Source organism: Notothenia rossii (assembly GCF_949606895.1).
Source record: "Notothenia rossii genome assembly, chromosome: 2".
NCBI classification, from domain to species: Eukaryota; Metazoa; Chordata; class Actinopteri; order Perciformes; family Nototheniidae; genus Notothenia; species Notothenia rossii.
The window spans coordinates 40,010,991-40,029,688 of NC_136904.1; the positions used below are offsets into that span (position 1 = coordinate 40,010,991).

General features: G+C 40.3%; 2 long non-coding RNA genes across 2 annotated transcripts in view; one reads left to right on the forward strand and one right to left on the reverse strand.

The window, feature by feature from the left end:
- Nucleotides 1–300: 300 nt before the first annotated feature.
- Nucleotides 301–18,698, reverse strand: part of LOC307030701 — a 35,418-nt gene continuing 17,020 nt past the window's right edge. The window contains exons 3-4 of the long non-coding RNA XR_013805762.1: nt 7,037–7,142; nt 301–6,690 (exon numbers count right to left, since the gene is read on the reverse strand). This is a non-coding gene — a long non-coding RNA (uncharacterized lncRNA). The remainder of the gene's footprint in view (nt 6,691–7,036; nt 7,143–18,698) is intronic.
- Nucleotides 7,051–8,869, forward strand: LOC307030700. The gene is made up of 2 exons (XR_013805761.1): nt 7,051–7,761; nt 8,334–8,869. It is a non-coding gene; the product is annotated as an uncharacterized lncRNA (long non-coding RNA).

Here is an 18,698-nt window from a genome sequence, read left to right on the forward strand (position 1 = left end):
GAAAGATATTTTTAAGAAAGATAAGTTTATTCTTGTCGCATATAATTCAGTTCTATAATAGCTACCCCTGGTGGATGAAGCTGAACATTAAAACAGTGCACTCTGTTGGTTGTACAGAATTGTTACACGTCACAGGAGTAATAGTATAAATACAACACATTTTAGGTAAAGATACAATTATGCTGAAGTTTAATTTCAAGTGTTATAAATGAACACATACTTCACCACACAGATATAATTACATGTGGTTTCTAATTGTAAGATAAGAAACCTTACATAATAGTCTTTCAACCTGCACTGTAGAATATTCAAACACCATTTTATTGAAGTTAACACAGTTTATGACATTTGCATAATTCCATACACTTCAGTATACACTATAAACAGCAGATTTGGATTTTCACCATATTTCTATTTTTCATATTCCAAAGTCAAAAACATACACTGTTCATTTTTTTTAAAATGTTGCATAATTTCCAAACATTTATTTTTTGTTTTTCCAATTTCTGTTTAAAAAAAAAAAAAGACCTGATTCTAAAGTTAAGTTGTGATGACATAGGATATTTTTATAAAGACTACAAAGGTACCATTCAGAGGACTAGTGCTTCATCTTTGATAACTTCGTTCAAGTATTTAAAGAATATGTCAGCAAAATACACTAAGTTAGGAGCACTTGCAGCGCCAGGCTCAACTGCAGATATCAAGGAAAGGGTACAAATCAGATCAGGTGCTACAACAGGGTATTTTGAAATCTAGCTACATTGAGCCATATCTGTCACCACAGGAGGGAAAGGTTGAATATTATTTAGATAGTGAGTAGCATATTGCATTTACATATAAAGCATCCACAGATTAGTAGTAGAAGATTAAAAACCTAGTAGAACATTTAGCAGATTATTTTTATAATTATGAGAAGGATAGAGATTACGAGTGATGTTGTTCCCCCACACAGAAAACTATTGAATCCATACAGCTAGCGTGGTCAAGACGATGGGTTTCCATCCAAAATATGAAGACGGAAACCTCGCCCAAGACGGAGGATCCTTACCAAGTCTTCCTGTTTACACCGACTGCAGTTCAAGGGGTGATGATACAACCGACGTGAAGCTGTTGGAACCTGAAAACAGAAACTAGATTCTGCTGTGGTGAAGTCTGGCTACAAAGGGAGGTGTTCCGATAGGGTCGCTTGTCTCAAACCAGTGAAGAAGTCAACAAGAACCCAGCAGAACTAGAGAGTGACTGTTAGCGGGAGAACAGTGACGGAGCGACAGAAACTGGCACAAAATGTACCAGCCAGTACATAGATAGACCCCTTCAGAAGACCGGGGCTGTGTTGAGAGGGGAACTTCATTTATTGTTAGTTGAAGTATAGTTTTTTAGTCAAACAATTATGTGATATATGGAGTCAGATTACATTTTCTCATAAACGCATTTTTATAATCGGTCTGAAGTATCTGTTTTGAGGCATGAGCTGCAAACTAAATAACATACAGTACATCAACATTTTAATTTAGTTTCTCCAAATTCTGTTTTAAAAAATAAAAAAGGTTACCTGATTTTAAAGTTAAGTTCTGATGACATAGGATACTTTTATAAAGACTACAACTATTACTATTCAGAGGATTAGTGCTTCACCTTTGATAACTTAGTAATTTCATTCAAGTATTTAAATAATATGTCACCAAAATACACTAAGTTAGGAGCACTTGCAGTGCCAGGCTCAACTGCAGATATCAAGGAAAGGGTAAAAATCAGATCAGGTGCTATAACAGTTCCAAATGATAGACAGAAGATATGGAAACAACTAGAGGAATTGTTGAAACAGTGGCAAACAAGAGGATTGATTCCAGCAGATGATCAACCTGGACCAACAAAAGACCATAGAAAAGTAGTAGTTGAATATGAGGATGGAGAATACCTACAACAGCAAGAAGCATGGGAGAAAGCCGGACAACCCCCTTGGTATGGACCAGCTAAAAACGCTATGAAAAAAGCTGAAAAAAGAAAAACAACAGTTACAAGTCTGCTACTCCATCTAAAATCGGTCAGCCAAGGATCGACGAACAGCATGTATGTGGTTCAAGAAGCAGAGCTCACAGCAAAGGAAGATAAGAAAGAAAAGACAGAAGAAGCTCCAGTTATCCAAACTTCAAAGCTCCATCCAAGCTTGACTGATGCGCCTCCTTCCTACATGACAGAAGAATACCCTTTCTTTCAACCCTCAATACAAGCCCCAACTTTTGGTGTTTTAGGAGGAATATTGAATTTGGAGGGAGTCCCCACAGAAAGAAGTGTCAAGGAATTGGACTATGAAGTAAGAATGCTAACCAGTAAATTTAACCAGCTGGAGGAGGAGCTCAACAGTAGAATGGAAGAAGTCAGCAGAAGAATGAATGAGGAACTCCACAGTAGAATGTAAGACCTTAGCAGAAGAATGGAAGCACAACTCAAAGGAAGAGAGGACAAAGGATCTCAATACACAACAACAGTAGCTATAGCTGGAAGACTCAAAAACTGCACAAGACACATGTTACCGGTGATAGCAGCTGGAGAAGGAGGATTGCAATACCAACCATGGGCACACAGGGACATGGAAACATTAGTGGCAAAGCTACCCCCAATCTCAGGGGGTGGTCAAAATTGGGTGTGTGACCTGGAGAAGTACACTGCCCAAGACGACCTGTGTTTGGGAGATTTGAGGGCACTGCTTGGACGGATGGAAGGACGACTAGAGGCAAGAGCAGTAGATTTCCAGGCCCAGTGCACTAACTCTCCAGATGACACTTCATTCAACAATATCGGGCCGAGCTATTGGGCTGCTATTTGCCACATCTACCCGACAACACGCAGTTTATATGCCCTCACCAACCTGAGGAAAGGAACGGAGGAAGACATGCATGCCTTCTTGAAGAGATGTGAAGGAGTGTGGGAGGACAGCACGGGAGAACGACATGATCTTTCTCCATCTGTTGAAATGTTGTGGAAGAACGCTGTCATTAAAGCCCTTCCCCGATCAGTGCAGGCATGCCTGGAAAACAAGGTGGGATTAGACACTAAACCCATTGAAGAATGGAGACAACATCTCATTCACCACGATATGAAATACCAGGCAGCAAAGAGGAAACATTATGACAAAATGGAAGCACTACAGCCGAGACTTTTGAAGATACAGGTAGCTGAGAAATACACCAAAGCATGTAGGAACAAGACAAGGAGAAGGGAGGGGAGGTTTTCAGAGATGGCCATAGAACCAGAGAAGGCAGGCCAGAGCAGACACCTCCAACAATTCAAGCTCAGTCATGATACTCAATCATGCACGTCCGCCGAAACACTTCCTATTTTTAAATCCCGACTAAAAACGCACCTATTTGCCGCTGCTTTTAATTGAGCTGCCCATACTCACACTACAGTATGCCTTTTTAGTCAGGTATTCTGTAACTACTGTGTTTATTTATTTATTTTATTTCATTACCTTTGCTTATTATGCCTGTTTTTAAATGCCTTTTTTAATAATGTATTTATGCTGTATTTGTTCTTAAATGTCTTTTGCTTTTAATCAGTACAGTGGCCGGCAGGTGCAAGTGCGGAGCAACGGCCAAAAACGCATACATTAGCAGGAAACAGCTGCAAATCCTGAAATGAAAAACAAACAAATCCTGAAAACAAATACAACAGAAAAACACTGCATTTACAGAAAGGATGCAAATTAAATACAACACGAAATTATACAAAAAACACCCACAAATATTTTTCAAAGATCAGATATTGTTTCTTGCATCCATTTCAAATGTTTACAAGGATTGTGCAGGAGTATGACAAAAGTACTGTTGTCAGTTTAGAACCCAATGTATTGAAAAAAAAACAGGAAGAGGATCGACATTCTTTTGTAAATATGACATGCATATATTATGTATTTGAAAATAATTATTCAACTGTCTTCTCACTGCAGCAACTACAGAAATGTGTATGCACTTATCATTATTGATAGCCAGTCTGAGCCAGAAGACAACATGGAGCAAAGGTATTAATTGTTACTATTACCACTTAATTTGTCTATTCTATACTGTAAATTATGAAACGGACAAGTCAAATCAAGCAATCTGATTGGTTCTTAGCCGTGATATACTGAGCGTATACCACGGGTAGAATTGTAAGTTACTTTTCACAACAAGTAAGTATCCCTCCGCGTCTGAGAAAAACAGTATACCCTTCTTGCTGGAACAAGAAAGCAGCGGAGAAGTAACGGGGCAGAAATCCTCCTTTTGACGCAGCGGTCCAGACATAGACATCAAACGGCAAAACATATTCAGTGTGCAGTTCCTTTGGCATTAGGGCAGGGATATCTAGATACTTTTGAAGGTTTAACATAATGAATTGTGCTACTTTTAATGCAAGCAACGATGTTTTCAAATCTGTAATCAAAGAGGTCCGCAAAAACGCTATTGACCAATCAGATTGCTTGATTTGACTTGTCAGTTTTATAAATATATTTAAATGTCTTCCGTTACGAAACAAACTTACAAAGCATAAGGTGGAAACATTTAAGATTAACTTCGACCTCCGGGGGGGTCTTACTATGGAGGAGTGGATTGAGCAGTGCCTATCTCCAGAAAAAAAAGTACCTAAACGACGACATGCAGAGCTACGTAAAGAGCAGGCAGACCAACTGGAAAAGTACCACCTTTCAAAAGCTTTCTGATGCGGGTCTTGAAACAAAGCAGAGAAATTATGACCATTAGTAGCCACAGATGCGAAAGCTCTCTCCAGATCTACTAGAAGCCCAAGGACCGGAGAAAGTGGAGCAATATTCTCGCCACGCCAAGCAACAGCCTAGAACAACCTCAACCTATACAAGTGACCACGTAAGCCATGCTACTGATGCTGGACAGTTTTTCAGTGGATGCACAATAAACAGCAACATACACATTAATGTAAATAAACAACCAAATAATGGATCAACGCTCTCTGTCTAATATGTTCGCTAGCTGTTAGTGTTGTTGCATAGCAACCACCTTGCGCTATGTTTTGTGCAGAAGGCAACGGAGGGACTATTTTATTTTGAACATCATTATTTACTAATAAAAACTATTTAAATTAGAGTGTGTATTTTTCTTTCATATTGCCACACATGGTAACCGTTTTATAAAAGCAATAGCTCACTTCAGGCCGTGATATATACTCATTATATCACAGCTAAGGGGTGTGGTTCGGCCCGACGCGGACCACGGCCTGTCGTGAGCTATTGCTTAATCGTATTACTAGCTTCATCATTTAATATTACAATACATCACTTTGTCTTTCCCAGCACAGAACACCTGACTGCAGAGGACATTGTTGCAAAACTCTCTGCAAAAATAACAAATACATCTTGCAGCGGGTTCAACATTAATAGAGCCAATAGAGTGGCGAAGTCACGCCCACTTACTTCCGCATCATGGGACCTTATTCCGAAAAAATAATACATTGAAGTCAATGGAGAGAGAAAACTTATCTTTTGATCCCGTTTGAATTGTGCCATGAATTGCACATATGTTGTTTGTCAATCTTAAAAAATAATTTCCATGTCAAAAAATTCAAAGTTTGTCTTAAAACTGTTGAAATATAAGACTATGAAAAATACGCAACTAGAAAGACTACAAATCACAGAGTCGCGTAAGTGATGTCATAACTGTTTTCTTCCACTAAGAGATAGCTAAGATCAGCGCCATATAGATATAATCTATCTATATGGCGCTGGCTAAGATAACTTTAACAAGATGCCTGTGTGCTTCATACCAGGTTGTTATCATACCAGCAATGGGTCTTGCTCGTTCTTTCGCTTCCCGTCTGATGAAAGGACCAGGAGTGGCTGGATCAAGTTAGCTACCTAGCTAGTAGCTAGCACGTTAGTTAGCATTACAGCCTTGTAATTTTTATTAGCCTTAAAAGACCAAATAACATTAAGTAACCCAACATGTTAAACAGTAAGAGTGTTAGTCATATTTCGTGAACCCTTTGAAGAGTACTGTCACACCGGTGTGATCATTCTATAATACGCAATTTAAGCCCGGAGGAGAAATGCTAACGCTACATTAGCATCTGCGATCTTTCTACTTCACGCTATCAGCACAAATGGTTGACATTAAACATTAAAAAGACCAGGCAGTTAAGAGAGAATCAAAGGAAGGCAGGCAGGCAGCTTTGCATGACATTCTTCTGGACGTGTTTCATTGTGGTGATACTAGTGAGGGTAGTCAATCCTTTTGTTGACAAGACAGTAGGTACGGCCATCTTGGTGACGTGTGTTGTTCTGCTAGACCGGAGATGTAGTTCATTCAGCGTTTCACACAAACAAATGTGTTACTTCACAGTTTTACGACACATTTTAATTTTTTTTTACTTGCAAAATTATCTTTTAAATTGAAAAACATCATATGTGTAATTTGTGGCACAATTCAAACGGGATCGAAAGATAATCTTTCTCTCTCCAATGACTTCAATACATAATTTTTCCGAAATAGGGTCCCATGGAGGTCCACCGGAAGGGGACCACTCTATGTGTGGGATGGAGCAATCCACGGCTTCAAAGGCGCCTCATTCGATCCCTCTCATGAGATGTCAGTTAAGTTCACTGAGGATGAGGGACAAACTGAGGATGGAGTGGAAACTGGTGGTCCCAAGCGTGAGTTCCTGACCCTCCTTATGGAATGCCTGAGAATGCGAAGAAAACATCACGTCAGCAACTGTTTGTGCCCCATAGCGATGTGACTTTCCCAGCCGCTCACTGTCTCAAAATCTGATTCTTAATTCTATAAAGATAGAACTAAATACACAATTATGAATGTATAATATGAAACACATGTTTTGTGTATTTAATCATGCATTGGTCTACAATTTAATGATGGCTTCTACATATTTCACATAAACAATGAAAAAATGTGTCCTTCATGCTGATAACTAGTGTATGCATCTGCCAATTAGTATTCTAAACAGAGTAGTGTGTTGAATCCTTATTTCTCGCATTTGAAACAGATACAATAAAAAAAAGTGAACTTACTGTTGTGCTCAACTTCTGCCAAAAACTGTACATTTTTGCCACAGGAGCCACAGAACTCTTGAACTGTCCCCAGATGTTGGCCACAGAAAGGACAAAACATGGCAGCCTGAAAAGACATACATTGATGTAGTAAATCCATTTAATCAAGTCAATCAAAAACACAACTTCTGCCAAAAACTGTACATTTTTGCCACAGGAGCCACAGAACTCTTGAACTGTCCCCAGATGTTGGATTCATTTCATTCATATAATACATTAATACTAAATAGAATATGATATATATTAAAACCCTCTGGAGTCGGTCATTTACATAAATTAAATCATATATTTTCGATTACAAGGAGTAGAAATTTGATTCAGACATCCGCGGAATCGCTGAAAGTGTAGCTTTCCAGCGGTATCTCCTGTGAGACTGTAACCAGGGCACAGCAGCCAATATGGCCGCTCAAAGCAGCTTGACTTTACACTGTGTGGGATTGGTGGATTTGTGTGTCCGTCAAGGAAATCTCGGCCGGCAGCCATCATGGTCTGAAATGACCAATGGACATCGAGAAATCACTAAGGACCTACCCACCAAGTAAAAAAATAACTTTACAGTCGCCGACTTCGTTAGAGATTTTTTTCGCTAGCAGCAGTGAAGATAGAGCCTCAGAACCTGAAGTCTTCAACTCTTCTGAAGAAGAAGAAGAAGACAAAGACAACAACAAGGATCCATTTGGACATGGGTAAGTGTAAATATTACAGTAATGGTGTACTGGCAATGTGTGGGGAATACCGCGAAAAGTAACAATAGATTTATTGGTATATTTTTTATCGATAGTCATGAACTTTTTCTTGGGACAAAATAGACTCCATGAGCAAACGTTTACTCTGTGTTAACGTTATTTTGGTGTGTAAAAGTGAGATTACATGTGTAGATTGAATTAATCATTTACAGTGGCTATAGACATGTTTTTGCCATCGATTATTGTATCACACTGTTCCGTACAGATGAGGCTGTCAGATTTATTTATATGTGTGCCTGTGATTATTTTACCTTCCTGTACAGATGAGACTTTGTAATTAGATGTAGCCTATGTATATGTGTGTCTGTGATTTTATACTGAATGTAAAGTAACTGGAAATACCTGTGTGTGTGTGAGAGAGAGAGAGAGTAAGAGAGAGAGAGAGAGACTCCTGTCCAACCTCCCAAATGTTTCTTTTTATGTGTGCATTGTTATTTGTGCATGAGCAACATTTTACTTGAACTTTATTTCAATGCAGTAATTATTGTCCTACATTTTCATTTGTTTTACAGAGAGGTTTCACAGCTGCCTGGGCCTAGTGGCCCACAGGCGGCGTTTATCCAGGAGCCAGAACATCCATCTGTGCCGGCACCCAGGTCAAGATCTACCGTGGCTCAAGGGCCTTCACCAGAGCCATCACCACCAAAGACCAGCAGACCAGCATCACTACAGCTGCCTCCACCTCCATCTGCGGCTGCCACCCGGTCAAAACACACTTCAGCACAAAGGCTCCACCACAGCCATCACCTTCAACCCAGCCAGCAAGGAGGTCTCGTGGAGGTCTCATATAGCACTTGTACACCTCACCTACACAGCAGCCCATGCACCATCACCCCCATCTTCACAGCAGCCAGACCCAGTGTTTTGGAAGAGAGACAAAGATCTTGACACTGTCTTGAAATTTATAATGAAGAGTTGGTTGAAAGTTCTGATGTTCAATATTGTAAATAGTGAGATTTTCCAGTTTCTTATATATATATAAATAGTTGGTTGAAAAAAACATATTTTATAATAAATTGTTGGTTGAATAAAAAGTTTGAATGCTCAATTTGTATTTGTACACATCACATGAACCTTGGTATGTAATATGAAGTCATTATCCAGTCCTAATGTATCTCAGTCCCACCTGTGGTGAAAGTAGAGTGATAAACACCTGTTTTACTCAAATTTTTTATTAATTTATTTTCATTTTAGACATGAATTACACATTTATATACAGTGTAATTCAAATATTTCACTACTTTTGTGATCCTAAGACTTTGATAACCAAATCTAAAACACCAAAACAATTCGATCACATGAGTAAATTTGTGTTTTCACAAGAATTTAGACGATTTTCCGAAAATCGGATATCTAATTTTAAGCTTTTGAGCTACTTATCTTATCACACAGTGCTCTAAGGTGAGTAATTTGCATATATAGCAATACCAGAGATTGTCCTGAACATTTAGATATTTAACACATGGTAGATGTGTTAGAAGAAAAGGTGATTTAAGAAAACATCTAAAAATCGAGAAAATACCCTTAGACTCCAGAGGGTTAAGATGTGAGACCGGTTCCCTCAGACTGTGGCAGGCAGAGACAAACTGTCCTGCCACAATGCAGCTCTCTTTATATTTCCCGAGAAGTACTTTTAGTTTTTTATTTTCATTTTTAAATATTTGAGGATGCTTATGTTTGAGTTCTGGGAAGAATTGTTTCCGTACAGGTTCAAAAGTTGGGCATTTTGTGAGGAAGTGCTGCTCTGTCTCCACAGCAGTTCCTCCACACTGTTGGCATGATCGCTCCTCTTTTGGCAGCCATGTTTTCTTGTACCTGCCTGTTTCTATGGCCAGGCTGTGAGCCCTCAGTCTGTACTTTGTCAACAACTTTCTGTGTTTAACATCAGTCACTGTGCTCAGGTAGGCTGCCACAGTGTACTGTCTTTTTATGGCCAGATAGCATTGCATTTTACTTTGTGTTTGGGATTCAGTGTTCCAATAAGTGAGGTAGTTTTGTGTGTGTTTTGTTATAATCTGGTTGACTCTAATAGATGTGGGCTCAGCCTGGCCCTGATCACAGTTTGAACCGGTTTGTGAACAGAGTGTCAGGACCAGCTAAGAGAGTGGACTCTTGTTCATCTCTTGATGCTGCAGGGCTTTGTGGTGGTAGGACTGGGGGTCACTTTCTTTTAGATGTAGCCAATATTTAATTGATCGTTTTTGGATTTGTATTAATAATGGAAATGTGCCTAATTCCTCTCTGCAGGCGTTATTAGTTGTTCTCCTGTGAACCTGAAGGATGCGTTTGCAAAACTCATTGTGAGCATTTTCTATTGGATGATTTTCCCATTTGTCAAATGTTTGGTTTGTTTGTGGGCCCCACACTTCGCTTCCATCGAGTAGGATGGGTTGTATTACTGATTGAAGTAATTTAATCCAAATTAAAATTGGAATTTGAATGTGGATTTGTCTTTTTATTGCATAAAACGCCCTGCATGCTTTCTCTCTCAGTTCCTTCACAGCTTGATTAAAGCTTCCAGTGGAATTTATTTTCAGACCTAAATAATTATATTCTGAACAATTTTCTATTGTCTGTGTCCCAATTGTAAAGTCATTATTATTTGCCTGACATCTGGATCTTTTTTGAAATATCATTGTTTTTGTCTTTTTTATGTTGATTGCCATGGCCGAGGTCGGACAATAACCTTCGAGTATACAGTGGGGCAAAAAAGTATTTGGTCAGCCACCAATTGTGCAAGTTCTCCCACTTAAAAAGATGAGAGAGGCCTGTAATGTTCACCCTAGGTATACCTCAACTATGAGAGACAAAATGAGAAAAAGAAATCCAGAAAATCACATTGTCTGATTTTTAAAGAATTTATTTGCAAATTATGGTGGAAGATAAAAATGTGGTCACCGACAAACAAACAAGATTTCTGGCTCTCACAGACCTGTAACTTCTTCTTTAAGAGCCTCCTCTGTCCTCCACTTGTTAATTGTATTAATGGCACTTGTTAGAACTCGTTATCAGTATAAAAGACACCTGTCCAACCTCAAACAGTCACACTCCAAACTCCACTATGGCCGAGACCAAAGAGCTGTCAAAGGACACCAGAAACAAATTGTAGACCTGCACCAGGCTGGGAAGACTGAATCTGCAATAGGTAAGCAGCTTGGTGTGAAGAATTCAACTGTGGGAGCAATTATTAGAAAATGGAAGACATACAAGACCACTGATAATCTCCCTCGATCTGGGGCTCCACGCAAGATCTTACCCCGTGGGGTCAAAATGATCACAAGAACGGTGAGCAAAAATCCCAGAACCACACGGGGGGACCTAGTCAATGACCTGCAGAGAGCTGGGACCAAAGTAACAAAGGCTACCATCAGTAACACAACACGCCACCAGGGACTCAAATCCTGCAGTGCCAGACGTGTCCCCCTGCTTAAGCCAGTACATGTCCAGGCTCGTTTGAAGTTTGCTAGAGAGCATTTAGAGGATCCAGAAGAGGATTGGGAGAATGTCATATTGTCAGATGAAACCAAAATAGAACTTTTTGGTAAAAGCTCAACTAGACGTGTTTGGAGGAGAAAGAATGCTGATTTGCATCCAAAGAACACCATACCTACTGTGAAATATGGGGGTGGAAACATCATGCTTTGGGGCTGTTTTTCTGCAAAGGGACCAGGACGACTGATCCGTGTAAAGGAAAGAATGAATTGGGCCATGTATCGTGAGATTTTGAGTGACAACCTCCTTCCATCAGCAAGGGCATTGAAGACAAGGGCATTGAAGATGAAACGTGGCTGGGTCTTTCAGCATGACAATGATCCCAAACACACTGCCCGGGCAACGAAGGAGTGGCTTCGTAAGAAGCATTTCAAGGTCCTGGAGTGGCCTAGCCAGTCTCCAGATCTCAACCCCATAGAAAATCTTTGGAGGGAGTTGAAAGTCCGTGTTGCCCAGCGACAGCCCCAAAACATCACTGCTCTAGAGGAGATCTGCATGTAGGAATGGGCCAAAATACCAGCAACAGTGTGTGAAAACCTTGTGAAGACTTACAGAAAACATTTGACCTCTGTCATTGCCAACAAACGGTATATAACAAAGTATTGAGATGAACTTTTGTTATTGAACAAATACTTATTTTCCACCATAATTTGCAAATACATTCTTTAAAAATCAGAGTGATTTTCTGGATTTTTTTTTCTCATTTTGTCTCTCATAGTTGAGGTATATCTAGGATGAAAATTATAGGCCTCTCTTGTCTTTTTAAGTGGGAGAACTTGACAATTGGTGGCTGACTAAATACTTTTTTGCCCCACTGTATTTCAACTCTGTTGAAGTCCTTCTTTTGTCGGGGTTAACAGGATGAGATCATCTGCATACAGTGGGAATTTGATCTCTGTTTTGTGAAGTGTGAGCCCAGGTGCTGTGGACTGTTCTAAGATGGTGGCCAGTTCGTTAATGTAGATGTTGAACAGGGCCGGTGATAAACAGCATCCTTGTCTTACTCCCCGTTCTTGAGAAATGAAGACTGTTCTCTTGTGTCCGATCTTGATACACAAACATGTTGTTTGTGTACATAGATTTGATTAGGTCAAATGTTTTTCCCCCATACCGCTTTGAAGTAGTTTGTTGAATAGACCAACGTGCCAAATCGAGTCAAATCCTTTTTGGAAATCAATGAAACAGGCAAATATTTTGCTTTTATTTTGATTAACATATTTGTCAATTAGGGTGTAAATTTGGTCTGATGTGCAGTGATTTGGTAAGAATCCAATTTGGCTTTTGCTCAGGATATTGTGTTTCGTAAGGAAGTCTATAAGCCGGGAATTTATAATACTACAAAAGACCTTCCCCAGGTTACTGTTCACACAAATGCCTCTGTAGTTATTAGGGTCAGATTTATCGCCGTTTTTAAAAATGGGTGTTATGAGACCACGATTCCAGCTGTCAGGGAAGTAACCTACAATCAGGATCAAATTGAATAGTTTGAGTATAGCCAGTCTAATCTTTTTACTTTAGTGTTTTAGTATCTCGTTCAATATGCCGTCAAGCCCACTTGCTTTTTTTTTGTTTTAGGTTAATCAACTTTTTGTCCAGTTCCTGTTCAGTAATTAGAAAGTCCAAAGGGTTCTGGGACTCCTTGATGACCAATTCTAATTTGTTGAGCTTTTCAGTTATTTGTGTTTGTTCTGAGTCAGAATTGAGAGGAATGTTACCATACAGATGTTTGAAGTGATCGGTCCAGATGTCTCCATTCTGTATAACTGGGTCATCGTGTTTACTTTTATTTAGATTTTTCCAATTTTCCCAGAATTTGTTTGTGTTTAAAGAATCCTCGATTATTGTTAGTTGTTTTTGTGTGTACTGAGCCTTCTTGATTTTGATTGTACGTTTGTATTGTTTGAGCATGTCGCAGTAAAGGAGGCGTACGTCTGCGTTGCTAGGATCTCTATGTTTTTGGTTCGATATTTTCCTAAGTTCTTTCCTTTTTTGTTGGCATTCTTCATCAAACCAGTTGATTTATTTTTGTGTTGGGGGCTTGTTGCTGCATTTCTTCAGTTGGGATGTATGAGCTGTTATCATGAAGATTTGGTTAATTGTTCTAACTGCCAGGTCTATGCCTTCTTTATTGTGGTCATATGTGGTGTCCAAAGAGTTGTCTAAGAGTCTTTGAATTTGTTCGTTTCCAATAGCTTTCTGGAACTCTTGTGCACTGTCTGGAGCCCATTTATATTTTCTTTTAATGTTAAATAGATTATTGGGTTCAGATTGTGGACTGTTAGTTTCTGTTCTTTTCATGAACACAGTAGTTTGGCTTTGATCAGATATAGGTGTTAGGGGTTTGACTATAAATGAACTGAGAGAGAGCGGGTCCAAATCAGTTATCATGTAATCTACGGTACTCGTGCCAAGAGATGAGCAGAAGGTGGGTCTTCCCAAAGAGTCACCTCTAAACCTACCGTTAACAATGTACAGACCGAGGCTTTGACAGATTTGGAGTAGGCCTTTCCCATTCTTGTTTATCTGAGGGTCAAAATTATGGCGAGGAAGATTTGTGGTGTTGCGGGGAAAGTTTTGTCCAAATATATGTTTGTTACCACTCTCTGAAGATGAGTCTGGATGGGTTCCAGTACGTGCGTTGAGGTCTCCACAGATCAACACTTTTCCTTGAGCCTGAAATCTGCAGATTTGGGTGTGGAGGTGTGGGAATATTTCCTCTCTGTAGTAAGGAGAGTCACTCGGAGGAACATATATTGTACATAAAAACACATCATTTTCTGTACATGTGATGCTTTTGGATAGTTTAATCCAGATGTGGGAGGGCTCTGATTTTATTATTGTTATATATTTTGAGAGTTCGAATTTGTGCCAAATTATAATGCCTCCTGAGTCTCTGCCTTTTTTAATTGCTGGTTTTTTGATCGAGGGCAGAATAATTTGTTTGTAATTTGGGGGACAGTGGATGTTGGAATCAGATCTACACCAGGGGCCGTATTCACAAAGGATCTTAGGGCTAAAAGTAGCTCCTAACTGGCGAATTTAGGAGAAACTCCTAAACATAATGGGCGTGTCAGTCTTAAATTTAGGACTCCTAATTTTATTCACTAAGAGCAATTCACAAAGTATTTTAGGCCTAAAAGTAGCACCTAAGTTTAGGAGAGCTTAAAAGTCCTCGAGAGGACTCCTAACTCAGTAAGACCTATTCACAAAGAATCTGAAAATGGCTGCGAGACGAAATGTTTTGAAGACAATGGAAGACTGTGAATTGATCAAGAGATATAGGCTAAATCGTGAGGGTATCAAACTTGTTGTGGAATTAGTGCAGGATGCAATAACATCCCCGATTAACAGGAATAACCCGATTAGTCCGGAAATAAAATGTTTGGCAACACTACGATGTTTAGCAACAGGGAAAATGCAACTTTGCAATGCCGACGATTTAGGAATATCGCAACCATCAGTCAGCCGTGCCATAAACCAAACCATCAACGCGCTCTCTAGACCACATATCATCCAACAGTTTATCCGGTTTCCTTTGGACAATCAACAACTACACAGGATCAAAGCCAACTTCATGGCAATTGCAGGTATGCCCGGTGCGGTCGGTGCTATTGACGGGACGCACATACAAATAATTGCGCCATCAAAAGATGAGGACGTGTTCGTCAATAGAAAGAAAGTACATTCCATCAACACGCGGATTGTTTTCATTCATCATGATAGGGGGACTTGAACGGCGGTATGGGCTGTTATTGAAAGTGTTTAAGTGCTGGAAATATGCTCATTGGATAATAGTTTGCAGGGTGCTTTTAATTGCCCCCTTGATTTAATGCAATCTACGTATTTGTATTGTTTGCTCTCTCTCTTTAACGTGCATATACAACGTCATTATCGTGGTCTGCACAAACTTGTCATCATGCGTGTATTCTGCTAACTACACTGTCCATAACTATTTGATAGGAATACATTTCTAGCCTAGGCTATTTCCTTGTTTTTCTGTGATTTAGTGGGCTCGTTTGTGGGATGTTGCGGATGAGTTTCACAGAGACCGCCTGCTCTGAACAACCAATCACCTTACTGACCGCTTCTAAACTCATGCACGAGAATCAACGTAATCCATAGCAACGGCGCGTCACTCTTAGTTCACTCTTAGTGATTTATCCTTAGTATGAGTAGGTCTCAGCGGCTTTGTGAATAACTTTTAAGAAAAAACTCCTACGTAAAATGTTTTAGCGCGAGTTAGGAGCACTCCTAGCGGTAAGATAAAATGCTTTGTGAATACGGCCCCAGGTCTCTTGGAGGATAATAATGTCTAGATGTTGTGTGTTCTCTTTAAATTCATCTGTTCTATATTTCTGTCCAAACAGAGAAGAATGTATACCTTGGATGTTCCACATAGAGATGGAGAATGGTGTCATAGAGGTCATTGTGAAGAATACAAATACATTTCAAAAATGAGTTAAACGTGTGTGTGTGTGTGTGTACGTGTGTGTGTGTGTGTGTGTGTGTGTGTGTGTGTGTGGGGGTGTGTGTGTGTGTGTGTGTGTGTGTGTGATAAGTTAAGTCTTATACGACCTGACTCATCAGTTTGGTGCATATAATTCTAAGGAGGTGTGTGATCTCTCCCAGGTCGGCTCCGTTTCTGCCGATTTTTGGTGGGGTCTTCAGTGCAGTGGCGTAGCTTTTCTGAGCTGGTTGCTGAAACAGGGGGCAGGGCTGATATCCCGGTGTGGGCCTTGAGTTTATTGGAGTGGTGCTGGCCTGTCTTGCTTGCATGGCTCTGGTTCTGGGTGGGTGGCTCTGAAGGTGAGGTAATAATGGTGGAGGGGGGTAGGGGCCTGATCCAAGGGGATATCTGCGATATTCTCTTGCAAGTGATGATAGGGGTGGTCCAGTTATATGCTGGCTAGCTCGTCCGCGGCTAACAGTGGATCCGCCCTGGCTTCGTCCTAAGGCCACATCTTTAAGTGTCTTAGCAAAGACTTTTACAATATCCTTACGGAGATGAACGTGGTCATGGAGGCTGTGAATGCTGAGGGTGGGGTGATGTGCCAGGTGGACATTGGGCATTACAGCACATCCTCTGGAGATCTCTGAATTGATCATATGGATAGTGAGAGGGTGGGAATCTCTTCTGGGCAGGATTGTGGAGACAGTTATTTTAGAGTTTGGGAAACTCTGCGTAGCCTTTCGCGCCACTCTCGTCACAGATTCAGCTACTCTCTCTGGCTCTATACGAAGGTTTTTAGCTCCTGTGTGCACAATGATGTGGCTTGGTTCTCCCGGTTTGGCCTTTGTGAGAACATCAAGTGCATTATCTGTTCTTGGGCACCATATTTTTTTTAAACTTTTTGTCCGGGAAAGAGTTGTTCTTCATCTAAGAATTTTCCATTTGAGTCAATAAGAATTATTACTTCAGCATCAGTCGCTTCTGAGTCGGTTGTTATTTTGATTGTGGAAGGAGGAATATTGTCTAGCTGGTGGCTGGTTTCATTTCATTTCAAACCTTTATTTATACAGATGAATCCCATTGAGATCATTGATCTCTTTTTCAAGGGAGACCTGCTCAAGTAGTTCCACATGAAACATAAAAACATAAATAGAACAACAAAAGGACATCATACAGCATCATTTACATAATGATCCACATAAACAGATACCAATAGCTTCCGATTGAGTTGCATCCAACCGAGCTTTAAAAACATTTAGTGGCACCAGATTGTTCAGTTTCCATTTAATTTGCAGACTATTCCATGACAGTGGAGCTGCGCATCTAAAAGCTGTCTTCCCTAAGACAATCCTAGCAGTTGGCACATTTAATAAAACAACAGCATTCGATCTTAGGCAGTATCCACTTACAATTTTCCGTGAGATCAGGGAGCAGATATAAGATGGAAGTTTCCCTAACATGGCTTTGTATATAAAAATGTACCAGTGACTGAGCCTCCGTACAGTTAGTGAAAGCAAACCAGCCCTTGCATACAGGGTACAGTGATGTGTTAATGCTTTACAGTTTGTCACAAATCTTAGTGCACTGTGATACGCAGCATCTAACTTGACCAGGCAATTGGCAGGTGCATTCATATACATCAAATCACCATAGTCCAGCACAGGTAAAAAGGTCACAGTGACTAGCCTTTTCCTGGCCTCAAGCGAGAAACAGGAATTGTTCCTGTAGAAGAAACCTAGCCTAACCCTCAGCCTTTTAAGCAGGTTATTGACATGAAGTTTAAAAGTGAGACAATCATCAAGCCAGATACCAAGGTATTTGTAACAGGTAACCACTTCAAGTTTTATTCCTTGCGTAGTTACAATATCTAAAACAGGCTCTGGTAGCTTTAGAGAAGAGCATTACCTTGGTTTTCTCAACATTTAAAAGAAGCTTTAGTTCAGAGAGCTGAGTCTGAATAATGTTAAAAACAGCCTGTAATTTAACACCAGCCTCCTTAATGGAGGGACCTGCACAGTACATCACGGTATCATCCGCATAAAAATGTAAAGTAGCTTCATCGACATTTTCACCTAAACTGTTGATGTAGATGGAGAATAAAAGTGGACCTAAAACAGAACCTTGGGGAACACCATTTGCAATGTTCAACCACTCAGAAGACAGCCCATCAAAATGAACACATTGGGACCTTTCAGAGAGGTAGTTCACAAACCACCCTACTGCATGGCTGGACATGCCTATACTGGCTAGCCTCTGCTTTAAAATGCGATGATCGACGGTGTCAAAAGCTTTGGAAAGGTCAATAAATAGAGCTGCACAACTCTGCTTATTATCCAAAATACTTGCCACATCATTCACCACTTTCATTGTGGCTGTAATGGTGCTGTGTTGCTTTCTGAAGCCTGACTGATGTTTAGATAGGATGTCATTTGTACATAAAAACACCTTTACCTGTACACTCACTAAACGTTCAAGAACCTTAGCCAGAACTGACAACTTAGAGATTGGCCTATAGTTATTTAATAAGGTGGCCTTTCCTCCTTTTAGCAAAGGCAGGACATACGCTGACTTCCACAATTTTGGAATTGTGTTTGTGCTGAGGGAAATGGTTGCGGCTCATGCTGGGGCGCTGGGCCATTGGTGAATGGTTTCAATGTGGGGTTTGGTGAGGTTTGACTGGGTGATGGTTGTGGGCTAGGCTGGAGCAGAAGGCTGCTGGTTGAAGGCCTTGGCTCAGTGAGTTGTGTGTTACTCGTGGCCAACAGACTCTCACTCCACAATCGTCCAGGAGCGACGTTTGGTCAGGGTCCCGTGGCGTGCAGTTGTGATGCTCCTAGGCTCCTTCAGCTTTATAAAGGGATGCAAATAGCTTTCAACTGATTGCAATGTATTCCCATCTGCGGCGGGATTTGACGCTCATGGAAGCACGGCATTC